Source organism: Macrobrachium rosenbergii, chromosome 55 (genome assembly GCF_040412425.1).
Source record: "Macrobrachium rosenbergii isolate ZJJX-2024 chromosome 55, ASM4041242v1, whole genome shotgun sequence".
NCBI classification, from domain to species: domain Eukaryota; kingdom Metazoa; phylum Arthropoda; class Malacostraca; order Decapoda; family Palaemonidae; genus Macrobrachium; species Macrobrachium rosenbergii.
The window spans coordinates 48,962,967-48,976,422 of NC_089795.1; positions in this window are offsets into that span (position 1 = coordinate 48,962,967).

A 13,456-nucleotide genomic window follows, 5' to 3' on the forward strand; every position below is an offset into this window, starting at 1 on the left:
TACTCGCAGTTAAACGTTCCCAGTCATTACCGCAGAGAGAGAGAGAGAGAGAGAGAGAGAGAGAGAGAATGCTGAATCCCGTAGTAATTAAAAGGAGTTTTACAAAAAGGAAAATCAATTAGTAGTTTTTGAAATCTATCTCTCATCACTGCCCTCTTTTGACCCAATAATGACTGTTTTAATTCTATTCCTTTACCGTGTGAGTATTCATATCTCACCGATTTTCTTTTCCTTCATGTTTCCTGGCAGAAATTAAAATGAACAGGAATGGTAATCAACTGCTTTGACTCGCTTCATGTTTTATCTCATCATGAACCAGTGGTTTAAACCTCAGTTTCATAATAGCCTTCAGGAAATGCTAAACTGAAGTATGCGAGGTTTTTGTCAATACTGTATACGTAACAATGAACAAATGTGTTTTAAAGTCTGTGTACATGTACATACACACATATGTATATATACCAGTATATATATATATATATATATATATATATATATGTGTGTGTGTGTGTATGTGTGTGTGTGTGTGTGTGTGTGTGTGTGTGTGTGTGTATGTGTGTGTGTGTGTTTGGGGAAGGAAAAAGAGAGCTTACAGCTATTTCGTGTATTAATTTTTTACACCCTTTAAGGCCTAATAAAAGACAGGAAAATGAAATTTATTCCGTTATATTGTCCAGCGAACTCCTTCAGTAAAAGTGCCACCTTCAAGGGGCATGACCACCAATCCTCCGAAGGGAGAGGGGATTGAGAAATCCCCTGGGATTATTTGATCCCTGTGGAGAAATTGCTGTTTGTGAGCTCGTTTTCCAAAGGTAAATACCGAGGGGAGAAAAGGCTGAGAGATAAAGGGCTCTCTTGTGAAGAAAGGATATAAAACGCCCACTCTTTGGGGAGAGATAACAAATATAAGATGCTTCCATCAACGAGACCGGATGAACTGGATAAAAATGAAGGTACACAGATGCTGATACACACATGCTTGCGCGCATACATATGTATACATGTGTGTATACATGTATATATATATAAATCTATGCATATATATATACATATATACATGTATGTTATATATACAAACTGTAATGATATATGAATAACGTAAATATAAGAGAGAGAAAAAGAACTGAGAAGAGAACAAGAGAGAAAATGAAAATGAATAGTGATGAAACGAGAGAGAGAGAGAGAGAGAGAGAGAGAGAGAGAGAGAGAGAGAGAGAGAGAGAGAGAGAGAGAGAAGAGAGAATAGCGAAACAGGAAGTGTTATGACTGTCACGTTTACGTAGCAAAACATGGGTGCCAGTAATCTAACCGCAATTGTAACAAGGATGTTTACACGCCTCACCTGTGAAGCTTACCTTTTAACTCTAGCCAGCAACCAAGACTTCCGGTGACGTCAAAAGAACCTCCTCTGTAGGAGGGGTTAATTCATCTGATTACACCCAGAAGGACGTCGTTAGATAAGTTTCAGCCAACAAGACTTCTACCAAGGGCTGGACAGAAGCTGTTCCCCGCCTATAGGGACAGAGGACAGAGAAAAACTGACAGAAGCAGAAGAAGAATAGAGCCTTAGTGGAAGAAGGTCGAAGCCTCACCAGTTGTGGGTTGAGAAGAAGCAAGGCTCACACTTTGATTCATACTCTGACTCACATATTTTTGTAAATATAATGTATCTTTTAATTAGTGTGTTAATGAAGTAAGAAAGCTACATTACAAAAAGAAATCATCACATAAAAAGGTGACATAAGCAGAAACATTACATATGTATGTATGTATGTATGTATGTATGTATATGTATGTATGTATGTATGTATGTATGTATGTATGCATGTATGTATATATGCACATGGATATATATATATATATATATATATATATATATATATATATATATATATATATATTTAATATATGTATTTAATATAGATGTATATAGATATAAGTGTTTAAAATTTGTTTGTTTCTAATTTTTCTATTCCTTTTTTTCCTAAAGGAAAGAGGAGTACCACTGGCCAGTTATCCATACAATCGGAAGGCTATAGGCCTATAGGCCTTCCATCCTTCCATCCGGCATAGTGACCCACATCCATATCAATCTACCTCAATCAATAATTGTCTTTCCATTTTTGTCCCCAATTTCCCCTTTTCTAACTCTCTCGTAGCCACCATTTATATTTATTAAAGGTAGGAGAGAGAGAGAGAGAGAGAGAGAGAGAGAGAGAGAGAGAGAGAGAGAGAGAGAGAGAGAGAGAGAGAGAGAGGCGTGTAGTTAAACGGAATTTGTCTTCGTTAGCACGTGTCTGTCCCTTATTGCTCCTAAAAGATATAAGGTTATTAAAAGTGCTTTCTATTTAGTTGTGGGGAGCTTGTAGAACTTTCTAAACATTCTACGGTTGTTGTGTCCTTTCGATTTAATTTTTCATTCTCTTGATCGGAACAAAAGTAAAGGAGATGCAGTTATTTGTTTAAATCAAAGAAAAATTTGTTTGCTGCTGATTACGTATGCAGATGCGATTATTAGTGTTATCTTTGCCTATAGAAACCATGCTGCTGTTTACCATGTTATTACACAATTATGAATAACATGTTGACCAAAAGTCTCAAAATGTTTAACTGTTACGTACGTGATTATTCAATATCATTTTTGTATGAAATTGACATTAAAGTAAGAGCTTTCATTGGATTTGGACGTTTGATGTGATAAATATCACGTGAATAGTTTTTGATTCGATAAAAGCATAAACGAATTATCCAATACACCCTGATTAGTATAACAATGTCAAAGTCAATTTGCAGTATGCTCTTGTATACTGGTAATGAATATTAATCAACTCAGTGACAAATCAACCAGTCAATCATACGTAATACCAGAATATATTCGAATCACAGGATTTTTAAAGATTTCCAATACCGTAATACTTCGTGTATCCCTGTACAAACACGTATTAGCTGCAATGCAAAATAATACGATGTATTCGCCCTTATACTAACGCGCCCATGACCTGACAGTATTAAATTCCTGATCCTCCTTAACAGAACTTTAGAAAATCCTATACTCACAATCTTACACAGATAATCCAGTTTTATTCTCACTTGTTCTGTCCTGTGGCATAATATAGCTTTGCAGAATCCTTACACTCCCATCTTATACAAATAATGGAGTTCTATTCTCACCTGTCCTCTCCTGTAGCATGCAACGACATACAAACACTTATACCACCCACCTCATATAAATAGTCTAGTTTTATTCTCACCGGTTCTGTCCTGTGGCACACACAGACACACACACACTTATAACACCCATCTCATATAAATAATCTAGTTTTATTCTCACTTGTTCTGTTCTGTGGCACACACACACACACACACCTGTTTGACATCCTGGACAGCTACTGCACAAAGGGATAGCCAGGTATGAGCAGGTGAGGACAGTCCATGTCATCTGGAGGCACATACAAGGTCCAGCCAGTTTACCTGAACATTCAGCAGCAGAAGAGGACGAAGCAGAGGACGAAGCGTCTGCCTTCCACGTGTATGTAACCTATTAAGCCACGTTATTCTGCAAACTGTATGCAAATGACAACAAGGAATATAAGTCACGTCACTCAGCATTCCCTATGCAAATGGCAACAAGGAATTTAACAGGTAAACGCCAATAAGTCATTGCACGTCTAATTCCGCGGAATATGCAAATGCGTCGCCTGGCCGATACTCTACAGGTAAATGGAAATTAGTGTCAACATTGTTCCAACTTCACGACATCCTTCATACGAGTTCCCTGAGCTGGAAAGAGGGTCACCAGAATTCCATTGGCTTTTGCGGGTTACGAAGGGAATTGCAACCATCCGTTTAAATGCATGAATGCATATATTTATACATTTAAATTTATGCGTGCGTCCTCTCTCTCTCTTCTCTCTCTCTCTCTCTCTCTCTCTCTCTCTCTCTCCTTTTAATCGATCTTCTCTCTGTCTGTCTGTCTGTCTCACACACACACACACACAGGCACACTCTGTCTTTCTCTCTCTTTAATCGTTAAACACAGATAACTCCATTTCCATTCTGACATAGACATTTTATCAAGAGAGCTTTGTCACAATACGAATGCTGGTTGTTTTCCTGACAATTTAGCGTTATCATTTTAATGTTTGCCAAGACTTAGACATCAAAATGTTTGTTCCTTGTTATGTTTATAGTTCCCTTGGGAACACGAACTGTCGGTTTTCTATACCCTTTAAAGTTTTTTTTTTTTTTACCAAGTAACATGGATAGTTCTGACATTCATTCATGAATTTCCCTTAATTCACATGGACGAAGGATTTTTGTATAATTTCAGCTTTTACTCTTGTTTCCCTTTGTTTGTGGTGTGGGGGGGGGTAGCCTGTGTATTACTTAGTTGGGTCACACATTGTCTATGTATATTATGTGACATTATACCAGAAACAAGTATCCTTAATGAAAACATTAGCCTCGTCATCGTGTTAATATATAAACCACAATACTTAAAAAAATAAAGGAAAGCTTTTTTTAATAACCATAGCAGAAATTTAAACAAGTATTTCTCATTAGTGCATAATTATTTGATCCTGGTAATCGTTTCATTTTTATAATATTCAGCGATAATTACTGACACGTGTCGAAGGACAGCAGAATATATTTCACGCTTATGGTCTAAAAATGGTTAACTTGGACTCCTAAACAAACAAATCAAAATTAGACATTTCAGAAAAGATTTATTTAAAATATTGTGCTTGCTTATCCAGTAACTTCATTTTCCAACATTGTACGACTAACATATATCTATTAATTCATTATTCATTTTCTATTATTTATTAATCTGTTCATATATTTTTTAAATGTGATCTCTTCTTTCTGTATTTCCGTTTACCTTCCACAGTTATGTATGGATATATATATATATATATATATATATATATATATATATATATATATATATATATATATATATATATATATATATATATATATATATATATATATATATTTCAAAATAAATCTAAACAGAGAGCTTTGAATATGTTCGATTCCCTTCAATGACATTCAAAAGGGGAATCGAACAGATTCCAGAAAGCTCTGTTTATAGGTTATTTTTAAATACATTTGTACCCATACATAACTGTGAATTTGTTTCTGCATTACAAGACTCGTGCCACTGTGAATATCTTTTACTACTACTACTACTACTACTACTACTACTACTATTACTACTACTACTACTACAACTACTACTACTACTACTACTACTACTACTACTACTACTACTACTAATAATAATAATAATAATAATAATAATAAAATAATAATAATAATAATAATAGTCTGATCTATATGATTTCACATATACGGCTAATATTAGTAAAATAATACTGGAGCAGTATGAACCGAGGCTCCTTGCTCCCTATATTATTTCTTTTTTTCTAAACTTTGGCATATTTAGCCATACCCAAAGAATCACAAAACGCCCTTTGGAATATTATCCTCCTTAGGAACAACAGGCCTTCTTCCCTTGGGAAATCAGAACTAGGTAACAAATCTGTTTTGGCTGCTCCTCAATACAACAGGTTTGTTTCTCCCTATTTTAAATATTTTTCTGCACATTTCTTTTACAATACATTTTTAGTATAAAAATAATGTAAAAATAGAATAAGGTACAATTGTCGCAGTTTATTTTTTGCCTGTATGTCGTATATTTTTATACATTTCTTTTATAACGTATTTTCAGTATAAAAATAATATAAGAATAGAATAATGTAAAAATATAAAAGTAGAAAATTACTTAGCGAAATTTCTTGACTGTGATGTAATTATATATTACAGATAGTAAATAATTTAAACTGTCATTTTATTCCATAAACATAAGGTTCATTCTTGCTTGATAGCACTTTTTATCTGTCGTTTCACGTCGACATTTTGACGCTGTTAGTTTCAATGCCTAGCAAAACGCAGGGTGTATGTATTTCATTGTATAGTCTATGACACAATTAAAATATGTTAAAACAAATATTTTCTTTCCTACTATTTAATATATGTTTTGGACCAGTATTTTACATATATGAGTTAACCCATTATAAATTATTATCTAGACACTTTCCTCGAATAATGAAAGATCCTACTGTACTAGGCAAGCTTGGATGTACATAACAAAAACTAATCATTTACCATTCAGTTACTTCCTCCCGTATTTCATGTAAGATTATCACAGTGTCACAATAAAGAGGTCATTCTCTAACAAGCCAAGTTTCAGTATTTTCTAAACCCAAAGTTTGAATTAGTTCTTCAGAATGTTATGAATTTCAGGGATCTATTTTTTTCCTGAAATTCCATTCTACAATTTTTCTCGAAATGTCCAAAAAGCGATTTTAAACATAAATGGCCAATGGTGATGCTTTCTTGTTCTAAATTTAGATGTCTAAAATGTGATATGACGAAAATTTACCTGTCGTGTTTATTTTAGGAAATCTTCCCCACTGCATACAATTATATGTGCTCAGATTATTACAAGTAAATATCTAAAATCCCTACAGTTTCAGAATGCGTTTCATCTGCATGTGTAGTCATAAGTTTTAATGAAACGCTTACGAGAGGGTTACCTTCCTAGCTTCTAGAATACATTAGATAAGTGTTTTGTAATCAGCAAAGGATTTAAAAATATGACATTGCTTGAAACCATTTAGTTGGTATGATTTAAAATTAGATGATTAAAATTGTATGTATTCAAGTACCAACCCATTTCTCTCTACTTATAAATAACATGTATTTGCACCTAGCGCACACTTCCAAATCCAATAATAAATTTCATATTATCCGGAGTTTTTACTCCTGTGTAGGTTACCTTAATAAGGCAAACAAAGAAATGCTTATCTATGTGCCTAAAACAAGCTTATTGAGTACAAAGGAAAAAAATACAACACATCAAGATTGTTAGAGAAAGTAACGACACCCTTCAGGGGAAAACCCACTCAAAAGAGAAAGCCTTCCTCTTGATGTGTAATGATCATAAAGTGGTTTTTCCCTGGAGCCACACTAGGGGAGGGTAAAAACACACCTCTCCTCCAGTTATATGCCTCGGCTAAAGGCCCCATATGTGGAGCAAATGGCGAAAGCTTTTACGGTCACTGGTTTAGGGTGGAATACTTTTCTCACCTTCGAGTCAATGACTGAGGTGGGAATAGACTTCTTCGTCCTCCTTCTCCTTATTATTAATATTCTTCTTCTACGCTCAAGTAAGGAAATACTTTTAGCTTATTCTTTTTCTTCTCCTCCTTCGCTCAGTTAAGGAAATACTTTTTTAGGGAGTGTTTTTTTATGGTTTGTGGCCTCTTGATATTGTGAATAATATATATATATATATATATATATATATATATATATTTATATATATATACATATACATATATATATATATATATTATGATAGAGATATATATATATAGAGAGAGAGAGAGATTAGAGAGAGAGAGAGAGAGAGAGAGAGAGAGAGAGAGAGAGAGAGATTTTTCTTATTTGTGTATATCAGGAATTGAACAGCGGCTCACAGAGATATCATATGCTCTCCTGAAGGCATATTCTTAAACCAAATAACTAGACTTAATTTTTGTTTGTGTTGCAATAATGTCAGGTCGAGAACTGAGCTTGGCAAAACTCCTTCCGCCATTTTATACCCGAGTCTCAAACTCGTAAGATACAAGTTTGCCTGGTGGTTCTGCGGTTACGCCTTTTTTTATGGAAACCAGCGCATTTAATTAAGAGTTTTCCTGGGCTTAAAATTTTTCCGGGAAATGATAGGGTTTCCATGTTGGTCCTGAAAGCGGGGTAATAGTCAGTTTTAGTTTTTAATGTTTTTCCTTTTTATTTATTCATGGAAGGAAGGCGAATCTCGTTTAACGATGAACTTGATGAACTTAAACAGGAAGGTATAAAGAGAACGGTTTCCCGATAAAATCTTTTTTTTATACCAACTGCTTTTATAATATACCACTCTAGAAGACATTTTAGTTCATGCATGAAGAATTATTTGTGAATATCAAATAGGCAAGAATTAAAGAGAATGACTGAATTAAATTCGACTCTCATATCTATCATGCTCTATTCTGAACCGATCATGAGCTGGAATTAATGTGTCATCGTCGTTGCGTGTTGTATTTGACTTGGAAAATAATGAAGAATCTTATTTTCATTTATAAAAATCCATATTCCCATTGAGGCTAACAAAAAAATTCATTCGTTGCAAATTTGAAACAACACTTACAAACACTGTATCCAACAATTTATGCACAAATCTACAACTAGTTAGAAACAATTGACTTGAACGACCTACATCTTAAACATCTCAAGAATAATCTTAGGTTAAATTTCGGAAAATATACTGGGCAATCAAAGACTATTTAGAATATGAAAGGTCAGCAAGAAACAGGAATTTAATGGAAGACCTGAATTACAGGTGAATATTTCTGGAAAATTAAGTGAATTGTTATTTTTTTTATCTACAATTTGATAATGCTTTTTAGATTTCAATATCATCTATATATAATTCTTTAAGATTGTCATGTTATTCTAAAATCTGAGAAAGAAATATATTAAACGCTCTCCTTTTTCTGCTTTAAACAAATTCTATATTTTCCTTCCTCACGGGGGGAGGCCTCCATTTTCACAGATCGTTGCCCTCTCTCTCTCTCTCTCTCTCTCTCTCTCTCTCTCTCTCTCTCTCTCTCTCTCTCTCTCTCTCTCTCTCTCTCTCTCTCTCTCTCTCATATTTCAGAGAGGAGTACTCTAATATCATTTGGGCAAAACCTGCCAAAAAAGCAAAGGTATGAGAGTGAAAATTTTAAAAATTACATCACGTCGAAAATGAATTCTGATTTATTAGTGAAGAAGCTGAATTCTATTTAAAAATTGAACTATTTTCGAAGTCAAGATGCAAGTAAGATCAGCAGACGTGATGAATTATATGATATTTAATCATCCGTCTTACTACAGTGATTACCAAATGTTCATCATTATACGTTTTGTTTGTTATTTTCCTTTCTTGAGGAAAATAACAAACAAAACGTATAATGATGAACACTTGGTAATCATTATAGTAAGAAGGATGATTAAATATCATATAATTCATCATGTCTGCTGATCATACTTGCATCTTGACTTCGAAAATAGTTCAAGATTTAAGTAGAATTCAGCTTCTTCACCGATAAATCAGAATTCATTTTCGACGTGATATAATTCTTAAAATTTTCATTCTCACACCTTTGCTTTTAGGCAGATTTTGGCCAAATGATATTAGAGCACTTCTCTCTTTGAACTATGAGAGAGAGAGAGAGAGAGAGAGAGAGAGAGAGAGAGAGAGAGAGAGAGAGAGAGAGAGAGAGAGAGAGAGAGGGCACCGATCTGTGAAAATGGACCCCACCCGTAGTGAGGAAGGAAAGGGACTATAATGATTGCAAATATTCAACATTATAGTATTTTGTTTCCCAATAAATATATATATATATATATATATATATATATATATATATATATATATATATATATATATATATATATATATTTTTTTTTTTTTTTTTTTTTTTTCACAAATTACCTTTCTCTGTTTTCCAAATATCTACCAAGAAATATATCTTGAAAGATATGATAACAATTTATCATTCTCAGTGGCTGGAGATGAAATGAGTAATTTCCAACTTGGTAAAAGATACAAAATAAAATTATCCCAATAAACAGCAAATTAATGACTAAGTAAAAAATTTAGTAAACCAGATGCATTGTTCTAGATTAGGTTCCTCCAGCAATCAAGAAATTAAGCTGACTATGGTAACTATTTTATTTTCTATATTATAACATGAAATCCACAGCATTTGTACTGAGCTATCGACAGCGTCAGTTGTGTGAGAGTCCAGATCCAGTTACGGGAAATATTTTGGGTCTTATTTTGTGTGTTGGAACAATAAACAAACGTCACTTTTTATTTTCCAAATATTTTCAATGAATTCTGAACGAGATGTCCGTGTTTCATGCCCTTCACATGAAGGTTCTGATTAATAATAATAATAATAATAATAATAATAATAATAATAATAATAATAATAATAATATCATTATTATTATTAGCATTATTATTATTCAAGATAATCATTCAAGGTAACAATCATACAGTGGTAGTAGTATTATTAGTAGAAGCAGTAACACATCTCAATTTTCATGACGTTGCAATTCAGCGAACTAATATTGTGGGATATCCTCCAAGTAGGAATCATAGTTCACCCGTTATGGCTTAGCCCAGACGCCCCACAAACTATAAACATTGGAAGGTGTTAATATTTATAGCCTCAATAAAGTTCTCTTGCCTCACTGCGTTTCCTTCGGTCGGTAATCCATTAACAGGAAGCCAAAAATGAGCCAAAGTAGCACTGAAGATGCTAATAAATCTCTTTCTCTCTCTCTCCCACCCTCCCTGCGCTAGTTTTTCAATTACTGCATAATGCAGTCTTCTTCGACCCCTGGACAGTCTCTCTCTCTCTCTCTCTCTCTCTCTCTCTCTCTCTCTCTCTCTCTCTCTCTCTCTCTCTGTCTCTAGTTTTTCTGATTTTCAACCACTACATAATGCATTCTTCCTCGACCCTGACAGTCTCTCTCTCTCTCTCTCTCTCTCTCTCTCTCTCTCTCTCTCTCTCTCTCTCTGCTAGTTTTTCAATTACTACTTAATGCAGTCTTCCTCGACCCCTGGACAGCCTCTCTCTCTCTCTCTCTCTCTCTAACTTCACTCACTCTTTCTCTATCTAACCCCTTTCTCTCTCTCTCTCTCTCTCTCTCTCTCTCTCTCTCTCTCGTTTCAATTACTACATAATGCAATCTTCCCTGACTCCTGGACATCCTCTCTCTCTCTCTCTCTCTCTCTCTCTCTGGCTTTAACCTGAATTATAATGCTACAGGGATCAACACATGGAATGTATCAAATGGACAGGAAAATAATTTCATTTGCATTTAGAACGAATTTTTGGTCGGCAATAATTCTCCCTGTTTTTGTCAACTCAGTCATACTACTCCATGAAATATCATTATATTTCATAGAGTAATATTATACGCTCTTTCTTTCTAATATTTGCAACAAATGACGGACATCTGTGAATCAAGTTAGTTAACTTTGAATTACTCCTTTTTAATAGAAGTGCTGCTGATTTTGTTCTGATTTTTGAGACAATTTGATAATTATCGTTATTTTATAGTTAATTACAGACAGTTTTCTTATCAGTTTATCGTTTCCATATCATAACTCGTACTTTTCGTCACGTTTTTGCTTTCATTTATGGTATTTAATTAAGTGTCACATGATAATTATTTGCTATGCTTCACAAAACAAATAAAAAAGTATTAGTTGTAGAATATCTTCACCTTTTTTAAATTTATTATTATTATTATTATTATTATTATTATTATTATTATTATTATTATTATTATTATTATTATTCAGATGATGAACCCTATTCTTATGGAACAAGCCCACAGGGGGTCATTGACTTGAAATTCAAGCTTCCAAAGAATGTAGTGTTCCCAAGATAGAAGTAACAGAAGATAATGGGAAATACAGAAATAAGAGGTTACTTATTAAAAAATAAAAAATTAATAAATTAATAAGCAAGTAATTTATCAATACATTAATAAATAAGGTCAAAGTGACTGAAGTTTAAACATAAGGGTGTTATTCTGATAATTTATTTTTTTTCTTATTTGAGATTCTATTAAATGGTGTATTGGTTTAAAAGTTGTTTTTTTCCTTCTCTCATTATTTCGTGTACGGTAAAAATACTATTTGAAAAATATACAGGCACCGTTCATACTTTTCTTTTAAATCCAAACGGCGAATAAATAATAAAAAAATACTAATATTCATTAATTTAATCATTTATTGTTTTCTGTTTAATAAGTGAGCACCTCTTTCTGTATTTGCCTTTAATTTCTGTTACTTCTTTCTAATGACCATCATATTCTTTGGAAACCTGAATTTCAAGTCTGTGGCCCCTCTAGGCTTAATCTATATGAATAGGGATCATCTTCTGAATAATAATAATAATAATAATAATAATAATAATAATAATAATAATAATAATAATAACACCACTGGATACTTTGTTTGAAAGAGCGTGTGTCTATTTGTGCAATCACAATTCAGTTTCATTAATTACACGTTAACTATTAGGGGCACGAGCGTTCATTAACTACGACAGATTAAAGGCCAGGACCCATTTAATTCTTGTATTTCGCATATCCTTGTAACTTTGGGAAAAATTAAAAAGAGACAATAATGGAAGACTGATAATAAAAGGAAACGACTAATACATTAATCGGAAACTCAGCATATAAAAACATACGGAAAGATTAATGAAAAAATCGATAATTTCATTATAACGAGAGAGACAAACCAGTCAATATATTTAGCACAAAGGAGAATACCAAAAAATAAAAACAATTTAACTATGATAACGAGACAGATAAAACTAGTCAATATATTTACCACAAATGAAAATGTCAATAGAACAAACGAAATAGAATTATACATAAACTAAAATCATTGATTAGGGAAACGTAGGCTCTTCTTAGTATTGACACATCTAATATAACGCACAGGTCTTTGAAGTGAATCTCTCCCTGGTTGATGGCTTTGGCAAACAGCTCCTTCCCCGTCTTAGGGATATTAGTCAAACATCATCTTACGAACTGTCCATTAAGGAGCAGGTGAAATGGTTCTATCCCCCATACGTGTGAAATGGAAGAGAGACAGTAAACATCTCAAATAGCAGTAAAATCTGACGAGAGTAACCAATTCTCCGTTGGTGATGAACAAACCACACGTTGTGTACGAGTCAAGTGCTTGGCTACAAAGTAATATTATTATTATTATTATTATTATTATTATTATTATTATTATTATTATTATTATTATTTATTATTATTATTATTCAGAAGATGAACCATACTCATATGGAACAAGCCCACTGCAGGGGCCATTGGGTTGAAATTCAAGCTTCCAAAGAATATGGTGTTCATTAGGAAGAAGTAACGGAAGGTAAGGGGAAACACACAAAGAATACAACGTTTGTGCTTAACTGAAATCTAAATCATGTAGTAAGCCAAAGCACAATGATAATTCAATATGACAGGAAGGTTAAGAGGTAATATTTGTGGTGTATGATTCTTGCCGGTATTAAAGAAAGAGAAATTTGAACGTTGTAAACACGCCTTGATATTAGAGAAGTCTCCAAGAGACTGATATTTGCTTATTAAAATAAAGTAATTTAGGCACAACCTATTTCATCTTAAGCACGGCCTTCAGTTTAGAGCACAATGTCCTAACTTCTTAATTGAAAATCTACTCTCGGAATTCTTCTAGACATTTTGCTAATCGTGAATAACTTAAAACTTTGTGACTGATTAATGCATCATTTTTAAA